General features: G+C 40.7%; 1 long non-coding RNA gene across 1 annotated transcript; it reads left to right on the forward strand.

Annotated features, from left to right (window-relative positions):
* Positions 1 to 10,795: 10,795 nt before the first annotated feature.
* On the forward strand, positions 10,796 to 16,097 carry LOC128630191 (uncharacterized). Its single transcript, XR_008394569.1, has 3 exons — positions 10,796 to 10,911; positions 12,712 to 12,903; positions 13,761 to 16,097. It is a non-coding gene; the product is annotated as an uncharacterized LOC128630191 (long non-coding RNA).

Consider the following 16,097-nt stretch of genomic DNA (forward strand, 5'->3'; position numbering starts at 1 on the left):
AGCTGGACTACATTCCGCTAACAATAATAATAATAATAATAATAATAATAATAATAATAACAATAATAATAATAATAAAGCTAAATGATGAGTGTAGGCACAAGGTCCGTGTATTTAATAACAGAAAGGCTAACTTAGTGCATATTCTGCATTTATAACCTATAGTATCACTATACATACACTCACTGGCCACTTTAAGACAAACACCTGTACAGCTGCACAGCTGTGCAATTATCCAATCAGACAACCATGTGGCAGCAGCACAGTACATAAAATCATGCAGATATACATCAACGGCTTCAGGAAATGTTCACATCAAACATCTGAATAGGGGGAAAATGTGCTCTCGGTGACTCGGTGGCATGGTTGTTGGTGCCAGACGGGTATTTGCGTATTTCAGAAGCTACTGATCTGCTTGGAATTTCACAGCCTCCTGAGTTTATTCAAGATGGTGCAAAAAACCATCGAGTGGCGGAACTAAGAGTGGAAACGGCTTGTTGATGAGCGAGATCAAAAGAGAGCTCGATAGCTAGACTGGGTCGAGCCGAGAAGAAGGCTACCATAAAATGGAAAAAAAACAAACAAAAAAAAAACATGCCGAACCTGAGAAGACGGCCACATTTTATCTACATGATTTCATGTATTGGATAACTGCATGAATGAGCAGGGATATACCAATGAGTGTATAAATCTGTACTGTACTATTAGAAAACCATTTAAACGATTCTCACAGGTCCCGGTCACATAGCAATACAGGTTTCTGCTCTACTCTTTTCTTACAACAGTGATTCATTCATCACGGAACAGGACAGGGCTATGTTTACAGAACAAGGCCATTTGAATGACTTTACTCCCAACTCTCAGTGTACCATGCCAAGTACAGGATAAAACACCATAGGTGTGCTGTTCCAGATAAATAATCAACGACAGTGACTGAAGGCGAAGTAAGCCCCTAAAGCAAGGTCATAGCTTTAACTACGGATCCAAAATCAGACTCTTAGAGGGCTTTTACACTGGCAGCTCAATCTGAGCGTGGTTTGTGTGTAATGTGAAAGCTGTCACATGGACCGGGAAGCACAGCGCGGTACCGGACCTGAGACTACCTGAAGGAGGTGGTCCTAGTTCGGTTGCTCTGGAACCGAGCCACGATTCCAGTGAATATGAACGCAAATCGTACTCCGTTCCGCGCTTATTCAGGAAGTAAAGTAACCTGCGCATGCATTTTAGCTGAGGACAGCATCATTACGACGTAGTCTCCACAACGCACGTGTACCATGAGCGGCAGGGGAATTTGTGGGACACAGAAGAGGTCCACTGCTGCGCATAATATCTGTTGCACCTGCGTTCGAGTGAGTCTGAACCCAGACCAACGGGGGGATCAATCGCACTCTGATTTGGACCGCAGCAAACATGACCCGTGTGACAACTATCGTACTCAAAGGTACGCTAGTTCCCAAGTGTGGTTCATACCACCAGGGTCACTCCCTGTATTAACAAAAGTGAACTGTCAGGAATTTCTTGCCATTGGATTTTGTGTTTATATACTTCGTTATTTTGCTATTTACTGAATGCACTTCATTCATTTAGTCGGGTTTCCAAAAATTCTGAGAATCCTGACTCGGCAACCTACAGCGTAATGTCCGAAATCCACAGGCGTGAAAGTTTCCTCACTCAAACTCGGGATTCTGACACTCTGACATAAGCGTTTGCACATTTGCATTTTAATTAATGATACAGTAAACACGTGCATCAAAACCAATCTTATAAATTGGATGGTAGCAGTAGTAAGATAATAGTAATAGTAATAATAGTCCGAGCTGTTATTTCAGTTTAACACGCACGTGCGCGCACACACACACGGAAGCTCAATCAGGTGATAAGAGTCCAGCATTTCACAATTCTCTCACCTGTTCATCGTCATCATCGAGGAATCGGATGGTGCTCATTCTATTCGTGGCTCTGTTGTCCCACGTGTCGTCAGCCACATCGTTCACGAGACTCTCCAGAGCGCCATAGCGTGGCAGGTTATCAGAACCTACATATACACACACAGACACATTCCACTATCACGTCTCACCTCACCATTCCCAAAATATTTTCCCAAAGCTGAAGGTTAAGCCAAAGTAAGTAAACTCAACTGAAGAGTTCACCTGCGATACCCAGCAAGTAAAAATGTCAGATTAGGGCTCAGATTATACTCGATTTGTATAAACCCGGACTTATTTAGAGGCTTTGTGCATGAGTGTCTGTGCTCCTGCTCGGTCTCCGTCTCTCCCTCCCTCCTCCCCTCAGTGACCTAACTTCCATGGGTTTTCCACCCTCATCGGTCCGTGTCACCACAAATGATCATAATCCCTCGGCCTAAACAAGAAAACACAGCTGCTACTCACAAGAGGTTAAGAATGACAAACTTGCTATTCGTCTTTATCGACACTACGTTTACATTCGTAGGCAAAAATATATATAGATATACGAAATTAATTCTGGTGCACTCTCAGTGCACAGCAGTGGATGTGATGCCACTTGCCACTGTGGTTAGTGCTTAATAGCCACGAGTGTGGTTAGGCAGAGATAAGCTTCTTTAAGCCATGCAATCCAGCGGGTGTACATAAAACAGCTCAGGTGCAGAGAGAGAACGTGCCAGACAAGATCAGAGATTTTAGGCTCTGTCTACTTATCAAACATTCCAAAAAAATGTATTCTTCTTCTATAAGAATATGTGCTAGACAGGCACAGAGCAAATTAAAATCCTACAAGCCATGCCATTTAGGGCTCACGTTGAGCAGAGACCTTCTCAAACACAGGAATTCATACATACGGAGTGCTAATGTTTGCATACGCATAGGACAAAATAGCGAAAACAAAGAAATATAAATGATATGGGGGGAAACATTTTGTTAGTTGTTTTTCTTTATTATCAAAAAAAAGAAATGATCAAATGAACTATTTTAAGAATGAATAAGAAGAACTCAGGGTTGCCTCCACCACCACCAAGAAGTCTAGTCCATTCCTTTAGTCTCATTACTAATCTGTATGTCTCAAACTCAAATACCCTTAAAATACATGCCTCAAAAAGCAAGACAGCTATTGAAGAAAAACTATTTCTGACATTTGACCTTGTTTGGATCAACTCTAAAATCTAATATCAGTTAATCTTCTGTGTACAGTCACGATTCTATATAAATCCTACAAAACATACTACCTCCACCACCTAGTGGCTTTTAATTCCCTCAGTTGTAATATATTGGCTGCCTTGCAGTTCTCCCTGTAGTTCTGGCCTGTTTCCCACTGAAGTTAAGCAAGGTTGAGCCTGGCCAGTACCTGGATGGGAGACCTACTGGGCAAAACTAAGGTTGCTGCTGGAAGTGGTATTAGTGAGGCCAGCAGGGGGCGCTCACCCTGTGGTCTGTGTGGGGCCTAATGCCCCGGTATAGTGAGGAGGGACACTATACTGTAAAAACAGCACAGTCTTTTGGATGCGACGTTAAACCGAGGTCCTGACTCGCTGTGGTCATTAAATATCCCAGGACACTTCTCGTAAAGGAGTAGGGGTATAAGAAAAAGATCTGACAAGTTATCTTGATTGCACTTGCATCGCAAAAAGCCAATATTTTAACAGGAGTGTGTAGACTTTTTATAGCCTCGGTAGATTGGTATACGTGTGCGGCACGCACCACACATGCTGTTCCTGGCTTGAAATGCTACGGATTATAATATTCATAATCGAAACAGTACATGATCTATACTTCAGCCTGTACTGTGCTGAAGCATGTTCCTGGCTTGAAATGCTACGGATTATAATATTCATAATCGAAACAGTACATGATCTATACTTCAGCCTGTACTGTGCTGAAGCAAAAAGAAGTGTTCTTAAGTTTAAAAAAATAATAATAATAAAATTAAATGTTCTAACTGCCACTGAGCACAAGCAAACAGATCAATGAAACTTAAGAACCTTATTTGATCATATGCAAAGTCATGTCATTCTTGAGGTAAAACAGGAATAATGCTTGGAAGTGCTTTCTTGTCCGTTATTAAAATCATCCAGTCATTTTCAGGTTTCAGCTCTGTGCTTCATGCTGGCACTTTCAAGTAACTTTGTAGGCTGAAAGCGATCGCCACTAGAAGCAGGTATGTCGAGTATCACTTCAGATATGGAACTGTTCTGCCGCTGACACTAATTAAGTGTCCGTGGATTTCTATGAAACCGGACTTTTCTTTATGAAGTTAAAAAATAAATAGAAAATTGTGCTGTTGTGGAGTTTCGAGAAAAAGAAATTATTCATGCTGTTTGGAAATACAGCGTTATACTGTGTGTGTGTGTGTATATATATATATTATATCGACTTATATATATTTTCTGTTTATATTACACTAATTATATAAGTCGATACCACAGTGTGGTATAAAAATAAAATAAAAGAATTTAATTAAAAACACTCCTGGAGGACACTGATACTGGCAAAGAGAGAGAGAGAGAGAGAGAGAGAGAGAGAGAGAGAGAGATTTTAGTTATCCTAAATGTGCACACACACACACCCCTTATACTCTGAATGCAAGCATTAGTCTAAATTCACTGATACGGTGTCAGGATAAAAAGATTTATTAAAAGCATGAACATGTGAATAATTATTAGTGACATGAGGCTACATTTAGCTGACAGGACACGGGCTGAATGGAGATGCATGGTGGCCCATTAAGAGGTAGTTTATAACACTGCAATGCGTTAGCATCATTAACAAATAGAGAGAGAGAGAGTGGGGGGGAGAGGGAGAGAGAGAGAGTGGGGGAGAGTGGGCAGAGAGAGAGAGAGAGAGGGATTTGAATTGAATTTGAATTTCAAAAGCCTTTTTATTTACATGATTTTAAAACTACAATGACCTATTTCGGTCCCACAGAGTCATTTCAAATAACACTAACTAAATAGGCAGGGCAGGGCGTGGCAGGGAGGCAGATAGGTACATACAGTGAGGGAAAAAAGTATTTGATCCCCTGCTGATTTTGTACGTTTGCCCACTGACAAAGAAATGATCCGTCTAATTTTAATGGTAGATTTATTTGAACAGTGAGAGACAGAATAACAACAAAAAAATCCAGAAAAACTCACGTCAAAAATGTTGATTTGCATTTTAATGAGGAAAATAAGTATTTGACCCCTCTGCAAAACATGACTAAGTACTTGGTTTAAAAACCCTTGTTGGCAATCACAGAGGTCAGACGTTTCTTGTAGTTGGCCACCAGGTTTGCACACATCTCAGGAGGGATTTTGTCCCACTCCTCTTTGTAGATCTTCTCCAAGTCATTAAGGTTTCGAGGCTGACGTTTGGCAACTCGAACCTTCAGCTCCCTCCACAGATTTTCTATGGGATTAAGGTCTGGAGACTGCCTAGGTCACTCCAGGACCTTAATGTGCTTCTTCTTGAGCCACTCCTTTGTTGCCTTGGCCGTGTGTTTTGGGTCATTGTCATGCTGGAATACCCATCCACGACCCATTTTCAATGCCCTGTCTGAGGGAAGGAGGTTTTCACCCAAGATTTGACGGTACATGGCCCCGTCCATCGTCCCTTTGATGCGGTGAAGTTGTCCTGTCCCCTTAGCAGAAAAAAAACCCCAAAGCACAATGTTTCCACCTCCATGTTTGATGGTGGGGATGGTGTTCCAGGGGTCATAGGCAGCATTCCTCCTCCTCCAAACATGGCGAGTTGAGTTGGTGCCAAAGAGCTCCATTTTGGTCTCATCTGACCTCAACACTTTCACCCAGTTGTCCTCTGAATCATTCAGATGTTCATTGGCAAACTTCAGACGGGCATGTATATGTGCTTTCTTGAGCAGCGGACCTTGCGCGCGCTGCAGGATTTCAGTCCTTCACGGCGTAGTGTGTTACCAATTGTTTTCTTGGTGACTATGGTCCCAGCTGTCTTGAGGTCATTGACAAGATCCTCCCGTGTAGTTCTGGGCTGATTCCTCACTGTTCTCATGATCAATGCAACTCCACGAGGTGAGATCTTGCATGGTATCCCAGGCCGAGGGAGATTGACAGTTCTTTTGTGCTTCTTCCATTTGCGAATAATCGCACCAACTGTTGTCCCCTTCTCACCAAGCTGCTTGGCAATGGTCTTGTAGCCCATTCCAGACTTGTGTAGGTCTACAGTCTTGTCCCTGACATCCTTGGAGAGCTCTTTGGTCTTGGCCATGGTGGAGAGATTGGAATCTGATTGATTGATTGCTTCTGTGGACAGGTGTCTTTTATACAGGTAACAAACTGATATTAGGAGAACTCCCTTTAAGAGTGTGCTCCTAATCTCAGCTCGTTACCTGTATAAAAGACGCCTGAGAGCCAGAAATCTTTCTGATTGAGAGGGGGTCAAATACTTTTTTCCCTCATTAAAATGCAAATTAATTTATAACATTTTTGACATGCTTTTTTCTGGATTTTTTTGTTTTTATTCTGTCTCTCACTGTTCAAATACAACAACCATTAAAATTATAGAATGATCATTTCTTTGTCAGTGGGCAAACATACAAAATCAGCACTGTAGGTGATAAAAATAAACACCACTTCCAAATGCATCTGAAAAACCACAGGGAGTATAAAAAAAATAAAAAGCAAAAAAAAACACAATAGTAGAAGTTGATTAAATTTCACCTTTTCTTCTGCAACCACACATAATGCCCCTTCCAGACACCATATATTTTCAAACGATACACGATCCTTCAACTAAAACCAAAAGCAGTCAAGACGTTCCACAGGTAAGTATGCTCAACTCTGTCGAAAGCCTTTTCCTGATCAATTAAAACCAAACCACATTCCAAATTAAAAATCCTTCCGACCTCTACAACATCCGTAATGAACGAAATGTTATCATGAATAAATCTACCTGGCACACAGTAGGTCTGGTCTGGATGGATCACCTCTTCCATGACTATACTAAGTCGGTTTGCCAATACCTTAGAGAGCAGTCGGTATTCCACACAGAGAACTGAAACAGGTCTCCATGATTTTATGTCGTGTAGATCTCCTTTTTTGGGCAACAGAGTCAATACTGCTCTGCGACAACTGAGTGGCAGCCGCCCCGTGACTAAACTGTCACCCAGTACCTCCAGTAGGTCTGCACCCATGTCAGGCCAAAAAGACTTATAAAAGTCAGCTGGTAGACCATCGATCCCTGGTGCCTTGCCACTCACCATACCCTGGAGGGCTCGTAGCAGTTCCTCTAGGGTCAACTCCCCTCCGAGGTCTGCATGCGTTTCCTTTGACACCTGAGGGAGATCCTTCAAGAAGACGTTATCATGGGCCTGCTCATCGGAGATTTCACACATGTACAGTTCCTTGTAGAAACCGACTGCTCTCTTTCGAATTTCTCTATGGTCCACTAAAAGTGTCCCCTCATCAGAAAACAGGCCATGTATCATCTAATTCTGACCATTCTAATTTTCCAAATTAAAAAAGAATTTCGACGGTGCGTCCATACACTCCACATTCTGAAATCGCGACCTGACCAGAGCTCCTTGTGCGGTATCGTCTAGCAATTTAGTCAATAAACTCCTTTTTTGTTCTTAAATTTTCTATGCATACCTGCCATCCTGTGTTTTTCATTAACTCTTGAAGCTCCATTATTTCGTTCTCCAAGGATTTCATGCGGAGAGTTGTGTCTCTAGTGACACTGGAGGTAGATTTCACACTTGTACCTTGATTTCACACTTGTACCTTGTAGAAACCGACTGCTCTCTTTCGAATTTCTCTATGGTAGAGAACCATACAATGGTCCGTAAATCCTACTGGTATATTTACACAACTTCTAAAAGCACTTAACTGGTGTTTAAAAGCATCAAATTTATCTAATCTGGCCATAGAGAGCATATTATTATAGGAGTGCACCCAGGTATACTGTCTCTGCATGTGGTGAAAATTTCTCCAAATGTCCACAAGGTCACAGGACTTCATTAACTCGACTAACCTTCTACGTGATGGCATATGGGGCTCTACATGATTCCTGTCTATACCCAGCTCTGTACAATTAAAATCCCCCCATAGAATAAAAAAATCATCAGAGTCACAATTCTTCAGGACATTGTCTAAGGTTTGTAAAAATAACATTCTTTCAATGGCTGCAGTCGGGGCATAAACACACACAAAAACAACCCACCTATTCTCATATTGAGCTCTAACCTTTAACAGTCGACCCTTTATGATTTCATCAACTTGATAAGAACAGGGGATAAAATTATAGGAAAATAAAATAGCTACTCCCCCACTGGTAGATGTCTTATGACTTAAAACGGATAACCCGTTAAACTCCCTGGCCCAGTCCACAGCATTATTAGCGTCTGTGTGGGTTTCCTGAGCAAAGATTACATCAATTTTCTTTTGCTTCACCGTTTCAAACAACAAAAATATTTTATTTCTTTCCCTTGCTCCATTTAAATTCAACGAAGCAACTCGAAACTCACTCATAAATATGAGGAAAAATAATAGATTTACGTACATGTCTAGGATTGACTATCACTATCGTTATTGTCTAACATTACATTGACTTTTATAAGGATTTTCTTTAGACGGTATCCCTCCTGATCAGTGAAACCCCCTTCTCCCATAAACCCACGTGTTTTTTTTAATGAACTGTTCCACATCTGGGAAAACTCGTCTATCCTCACATTCCTAGCATGTTTAGTCTTTCTCAGAAAAGCCCTGATGTCGTCCACGCTATATTCATGGCTCGAAAAGCCACTTAGATTTACACTAGTATTAGTTGTTAATCACAAATTTACACTACATGTTATACTACAGTCGGAGGCTTCGCTCTCACTCTCTACCTCCACAGAATTCAGCTCCTCTGCAACATCTTTCCTCTTAGCCTGTGCATGAGGACGATTTCTCCGTCTCTTTCTCTGGGGCACCTTGAACACATTCTCTTCCGTCTCCATATGAGAGCTATCATCCACAACTTCATCAACAAGGGACAGATCACACTATCTAGTGACACCGTACTGTCCTGTGTATCCTTATCACCTAAATCCGGCTCAGTCTCAGCCTTCAGTCTCAGTCTCGCACCGACACCCTGGTGAGAGGGAACAGCTTCAGGTGTCTCCACCTGAGAAGGTGCTGCTGTTCCCTCTCCCGGTGTGGGGGCCCCATTAACCCCAACACCCTCTCCAGCAGTAACCTCGTTACCAGCGGCCTCGTTAGCATTATCATTATTTTCGGGATTTACCCGTTTTTCCGGACAGGCCCGCACCAGATGACCAGATAAACCACACCCACAACACTTCATTGTAGTAGTAGTAGCGTAAATAACATAATTAAAATCTTCCACCTTTACATTGAGTGTCAGATCCAGATCATTATTGTCCTTCAGAACCATGTACACACACCGTCTGAAAGACACGATATATTTTACACGAGGGGATTTACTTGTAGTCGCGATCTTCTTGATCTGAGAGACCGGTTTACCATAGCGGGATAGAGTTTGTGACAGAACCTCGTCCTTAATAAAAGGAGGAACATTCGACAGGATGACTTTTTTACACAGGGTTGATAAGGGAAGCATTAAGTGGAACACATCATCAATCACAACTCCACTGTCCACCATTTCGTTTACTAACTCCACCGTTTTCAGAAACAGCACGACGGCACTATTCATCCGGACCGCAGACAGAATGTTGTCGTGTCCAACACTCTCCCCCACGGCCAGACACACCTCCTCAACGCTGGCGGTAGTGGCTACTTTAATAGCATGCCGCCGCGTGAGGGAATCATACTTCCCCATACCTGAGGCAGCCATGTTTCCCAACCACGGAAACAGCCGCCCAGGCCAGCGAGAAACACACACAAACACACACACACGCGAGCGCGCACACACACAACAAACAATAGTAATTTGAACTCTCTCAGAAACCAAAGACCTAAAGGAAATCGTATTTCTTAAGAAAAAATAGACAGAAAAAATGAACAAGCGAACTTGGAGCAGCGAACTTGGAGCAGCGACCTCGGCCACGCTCCGCCCACTCACTCACTTCCGCTCTGACTCCGCCCACTCATTCAATCCATGCGCACGAGAGAGAGAGAGAGAGAGAGAGAGTGTCTGTCTGTCTGTGTGTGTGTGTGTGTGTGTGTGTGTGTGTGTGTGTGTGTGTGTGTGTGTGTTTGTAATTATCACTTCATGGGGACATCATCATGTTTACACAGCAACCTCATGGGGACCAAAAACATTATGGGTGCAAAAATCCACGTCCTCACAGGGGTGATGCATTGAAAAGTGTTGAGGAGGCTGTAAATAGACGCCTCACAAATTTTTATCTTTGGCATATAACGCATGATCTGGACAAACTGTGTGTGTGATCGGTTTGGTCTATGTCGCCCCCTTTAGTCTGGAACTGGTATTTATTGGGGGAGGGGCTTGGCCAACCACTTCACACACTCTGCAAGTCTAATTTATGCAAATTATGGTACCACCCACTTAGTAAAGGACTGTGGCTAATCTGCATATGCACATTAGCTCTATTACCTATTAGCGGATTAAAAAGTGACTGGTAAGTTAAAAGCCTAATTAGACTGTTAGAAGGTTAGATTGTTAGCATAAGATAAACATTAATAAGTTAGAACAGATAGTTATCATGTTTTCCAAATAATTATAAGTCTTAATAATAATTAAAGTTTGAGTTTTTAAATTTTTGCACAGTGAAATGACACTATTTAAAAATCTCTAAGCAGTAAAACGAAATCCTTAAGTCGGGTTATGGCGGAGTGTAGTTTTTTTTGACTGCACTAATAGTTAATAAACACCACACAGGAAGTAGGAAAAGAACTACATTTCCCATCTGCCCTGGCTGTCACAGGCTAATAGCACCAGCTGCTTTCCATTGCCTTAAGGAATGATTCTACTGCGGCAACGAGACCAAATACAACGAAAGGTAAGTTATTATTATAATTTTTTGCAGTTTATAAGTTTGTAATTTTATTTCCGTGCTTTAAGACATCATTTATAATTGAATCGCAATATTAAAGTAATTGTTATGCTAGCGGACTTTACTAGCCAGAGTTAGCACACACTTTAACCAATCCAGCACATTACTAGTACAATAAGTTAATAAAATGAAGTTAATATATTAAATAGACTTTGGTGGTTGTCATGTCATGTGAATATTTAGTGTTATACCGACTTCTGTAACTAGCTTCACCATGTAACGGATAGTTCGGTTATAAATAGCAGAGTCAGGCTTCCTAAATAGTTATCGATCTGAGCGCTGGATTGAGTTTAAAGCCTCTGAAATCGAGGACAGGGTGGACAGTAGTCTGGACCGAGCCCAGCTCATTAGTTCCAGTTATTAGTTTGTTATGAATCTGTAAAGCGCTGGGCGGTGGTGTGATGTGCTTCGATGTTGTAACTACAGCGCGCTCCTTTTATTCTGCGTCTCTAAACACCGCAGCTGAGCTGTGATCTGTGTGTAGAACAGGTTCTCACTTAGCACAGTTATTAGCAAGCACGGATATGGTTATTTTCTTACTCAGAACATCACTAGGGACTGAAAATCTCAATATATTAACATTTTCTTTAGAGGTAAAATGGCACGAAGGTGGAAGAAGAATAATTATAACTAGACCAGTACATTTCCTGAAGAAAATGTGAGCGGTGCTTGCCATGGTGAAATCGGGACAGGGCGCCAATACATTCAAGAGCCGCCCGCGTAGGGTGCCTATACTTTCGAGAGCTGGACAGATATGGCACCAGCACTGTTAGAGCCGGCTGTGTAGTGCGCCAATACTTTTTAGAGCCGACCGTCAAGGGCGCCAGTACTTTTGAGAGCTGGCTGTGCAGGGTGCCAATACTTTTGAGAGCCGGCCAGATCGTGTGCCAATACATTTTAGAGCCGAACGTGTACGGAGGAAAATTTTTTTACAGCTTTCTCCTTAGAGGGCCAATACTTTCAAAACTCAATGCCAGTCTATGGGAAATTTTCTGAATTTGAGCTTCCGTAGTGGGAATTCCGGCATTCCGATCGCTTATAAAAGTCATAGCACACATCTCCTCAATAAGCCGATCGATTCGACACCTCACCTGTCGATCTCCGACAAACAGTGAGGGACTAGTTACGCACCAAAAAAAACGTGGAAGAAGAATAATAATAATAACTAGACCGGTACATTTCCTGAAGAAAATGTGAGTGGTGCTTGCGTTGGCGAAACAGGGACGGGTGCCAATACTTTCGAGAGCTGACAGCGTAGGGCGCCAATACTTTCCAGAGCCGGACAGATATGGCACCAGCACTGTTAGAGCCAGCCGTGTAGTGCGCCAATACATTTTAGAGCCGACTGTCAAGGGCGCCAGTACTTTTGAGAGCTGGCCGTGCGGGGTCCCAATACTTTTGAGCGCCGGCCGGAGAGTAATAATATTATTAATAATAATAATAATAATAATAATAATATTATTATTATTAAGTATGCAAGGGAACAATAGTAGTGCTTTTGAAGCACCACTGATTAAATGATCCATAGAATTAACCTGCATAAAAAATGACAATGTCTGCATAGTTTTTCTTCAAAGTGTACTTTCATTGTACTTGAAAATTGCTGTTGTAAAGTATTTGTCCACTTAAACATTGACATCTGACGGTTAACAATAAAAATTCTGTGCAGAGCTATCATATTTGTAGAATTTGATGTGCAATATTCGGTCACTGAATACTTCTCTCTTTCTCTCGTTGTGGATTAAGTATTGATGCTGCAAAAGAAGACGGATCTTTTGGTAGGCTGGTTAATGATGACCACAAGCACCCAAATGGCAGAATACAGAAGACTGAAGTGGATGGAAGCCCACATCTTGGTCTGTTTGCTTTAACAGACTTTAAAGAAGGTGATGAATTACCTACAATTACGGAGGAGGAGACTGGCCTTGGTGTAGCAAGGTATGCAGGGTATCTCCCTCTCTGTTTTCACAATTTAAAAATTATTAAAAGATAAACATTGTCTTATCCGGCAGTGTTGCGATTCATTTTTGTTGCACAACTAATTTTGTGCTTGTGCATCAACAATAAAATTAGACATTATTGTTCATCTGATCTGCTTCAGGTATTTTACTGCCACGTTTAAGCATGAACTACAAAACGTGTGTGTCTGAATGCACCGTAATTATCCCAAAGTCTTCCAAAGTATCCCATATCTAACCCTGAAATAATAAACTTAATTCCTATAGTGAAATAATTATTGTTTTTGTCGTATTGAAAAGCATGTTTGCTTTCTGTTACATAATCTTGTCTGTTAATAGTTACTATACAGAGTCCCCACAAAGCATGTTTTATTCAGGTGTGTGAGGGAGTCTTGTGATAGCTGAATAGATATGTGAATTTAGAACAGTGTCCCCATAGGTCACTTAAACCTGTTTAAATATGCAGATTATGGAGGAGGACACTGCTGAGAGCAATGGCCAGGAGAAACAGCAGCCATCACAGTCTACACCTTTTCTGGATGATAAATATTAGAATTGTGTAGTTTGCTGTCACTTTTAATCCTGCCTTTCAATCACATCTCTCCATAATTTCCAACATAAGCATCCCCTGGGACTCAGTAGGGTCCCTACTGCATCTTCTCCAAGAAAACCGAGTACTCCTAGTTACTATTTGGTACATATGCACAAACTGCAGTCAGAGTTTTCATTCTTGAGACGTGAAATCTAAGTTCCAGTCTGTAAGTTGCCAGACAATGATTTCTGTTGGGTGTAAAGGTGTGTGTTTGCTATGTAACTAATGTTTATTCTTACATTTAGGTAAAACATCTACTCTGAAAAAGAGGAAGGCTCGGGAAGGAAATGAGGTCCATGCAGTGGAGAGACATATGAAGACCTTCATCATGTCATGTCGTGTCCCAGGGAAGTTGGTCTGTGAAAACTGCATTAGATCTGAGTCTTTATATCTTAAAGATAGAGACTGGTAAAGTGTCAAATTCTATGTCTATAACTGCACTGTAGCTTACAAAAGAGATATAAACAAAGATTAAATAACACTTTGATAGTAACACTTTACATCTATATTACAGATACTGTACATCATAACATCTGTAGTAATGCTTTAATAATAAGTTACATTACACCTCTAGCCTTTTACTTTGTAATGAACCGCTCAGCATTTACTTCATCATAAACTAATCAGGAACAAATCAGGCATTTAAAATTTCCATTAGAATCTTTACCTACACCGTTATATTGAATTAGATCAAATTGGTTTGGGCCGCCTTCTTCCAGTGGGTCCTTATGCAGGTGACTGACAAGTTCATGAGTAAGCCTATTGGGCAATAAAAGCTTCAGTGTGCCACCCATTTACATGTTTAGACTGCCTGGAATCAAAATTAGCTACCTCAACATACATTATTAAGTTGTTACTGTCACTTTTTAGCTTAGTCAGTTAAGTGGATATAGAATAAAGAAAAAAAATTGTGTTTATGACATTTGGTTGTGTGTCTGTGTTTGGCTAGTATCTTTATTTTTCTCAATATGTTTAACTTTGAGCTGGCTATATGTAGTAAGCAGAAGTGTTATGTCAAACTTAAATGAGTCCAAGTTCATTCATGGCACATGTGAGCTTAGTGGTTCTGCACTTTAATGGGCAAATATTTGTTGTCTTTTACAGTAAAGAAGCTCAAGACTCAAGTTGTCTTTATAATGTTGAATAGACAGGGTTTTTTCATCTGACTGACAATTTTTCACTTGATTAGAGATCCAGACCAATAAACAAATCCTTCATGCAGCTAAAATATCAAAAGGATGAGTTTCTTTGTCATTTTGACTTGCCAAAATGACTGGGGATAGTGTTAATTTGTGATGCATGCCTGTGATAAATAAGCGAGGTTCAGTACAGCTAGCACCTCTACTTTCTATTCCACAAAAAAAAAAAGTATACTTTGGAGCAGGAAATGAAACGCTTCTTAGAATTATAGCCTCAAAACTAATAATAGCACTGGTACCACCTTCCTTAACAAGTTCCGAGGTTTCTCAAAGGGTTCCTCTGTCGGAAATAGAAAGCTCCAAAGAAATGTAGTCTGTTATCTATTACGTGCAGATATTGAAATTTGTGTAAGAGAGCTTTTTGATAACCAAACTTTCACTGATTGCATATTTCACAAATAAGGCTAAGAGTCCTTAGTATAAACAATTAAGAACAACTGTTCAATATAATTTCATGAGAAGCTTAAACCTTCAAATAGAGAAAATACACATCATATCTGCTTTACAGACAGCCCTCTAAATTGGACATACTTAGTTTGTAATTTTGTATAAATAATTATAGAGTTAAATTGACAACTTTGTTTTTTAAAACCATGTCCCATTGTTATATAAACGACCTGATCTGTGTGTATGCAGATTAACTATCTAGTGATGTCCCCTCTACAACATGAAAACCAGCTAATTTGCTCTGCATGCAAATTAGGTCCCCATTAATGATGAGTTCTTGTTATGTCCACATTAGGTGTGAAAAAACCAAGCACAGAAATTTGGTGATTTAAATCCAGAATTTGAGATGATATGTGTTCTCAGGCTTAAATTATACATGCCTGATTTTTTCACATCTGTAGGACCTCAGGAAAGTGGTGTCCCCACAATACATGGGTGGGAGTACTGACCCCGGAATGTTATAATTACAAGAGTGTGTGTGTGTGTGTGTGTGTGTGTGTGAGAGAGAGAGAGAGAGTGAGAGAGAGAGTGAGTGTGAGAGTGTATGTGTGTGTGTTAAAGGTACAGGAGCAGTCTGGCTGTGCAGCTACAGTAAATGTTAATAATAACAATAATAGGACGTTATTTAAAAGCTCATGCAGCTGATGTTATTTTTATTTAGTAGTTAATTTAACATGCTATGCTAACATGTAAACAATAAGATGATATTACCTGACGTACATTTTACACTCAATATTGACTGTTTCTGTTCTATTTCACCAACAAAAATATTTCCAAACAAAGCCACAGCAGGTCCTGTTCCTTTTTCCTCCTAATTCCCTCATTTCTCCACGTTGGGATTAATAAAGTATTATCTTATCTCATCTTTTGTTCAAATGGGAGATTTCTTATTTATTTTATTTATTTTATTTATTTTTAAATAGGAGACCTTTTAAT

This window comes from Ictalurus punctatus, unplaced genomic scaffold (assembly GCF_001660625.3).
Source record: "Ictalurus punctatus breed USDA103 unplaced genomic scaffold, Coco_2.0 Super-Scaffold_100046, whole genome shotgun sequence".
In the NCBI taxonomy this organism is placed as follows: Eukaryota; Metazoa; Chordata; class Actinopteri; order Siluriformes; family Ictaluridae; genus Ictalurus; species Ictalurus punctatus.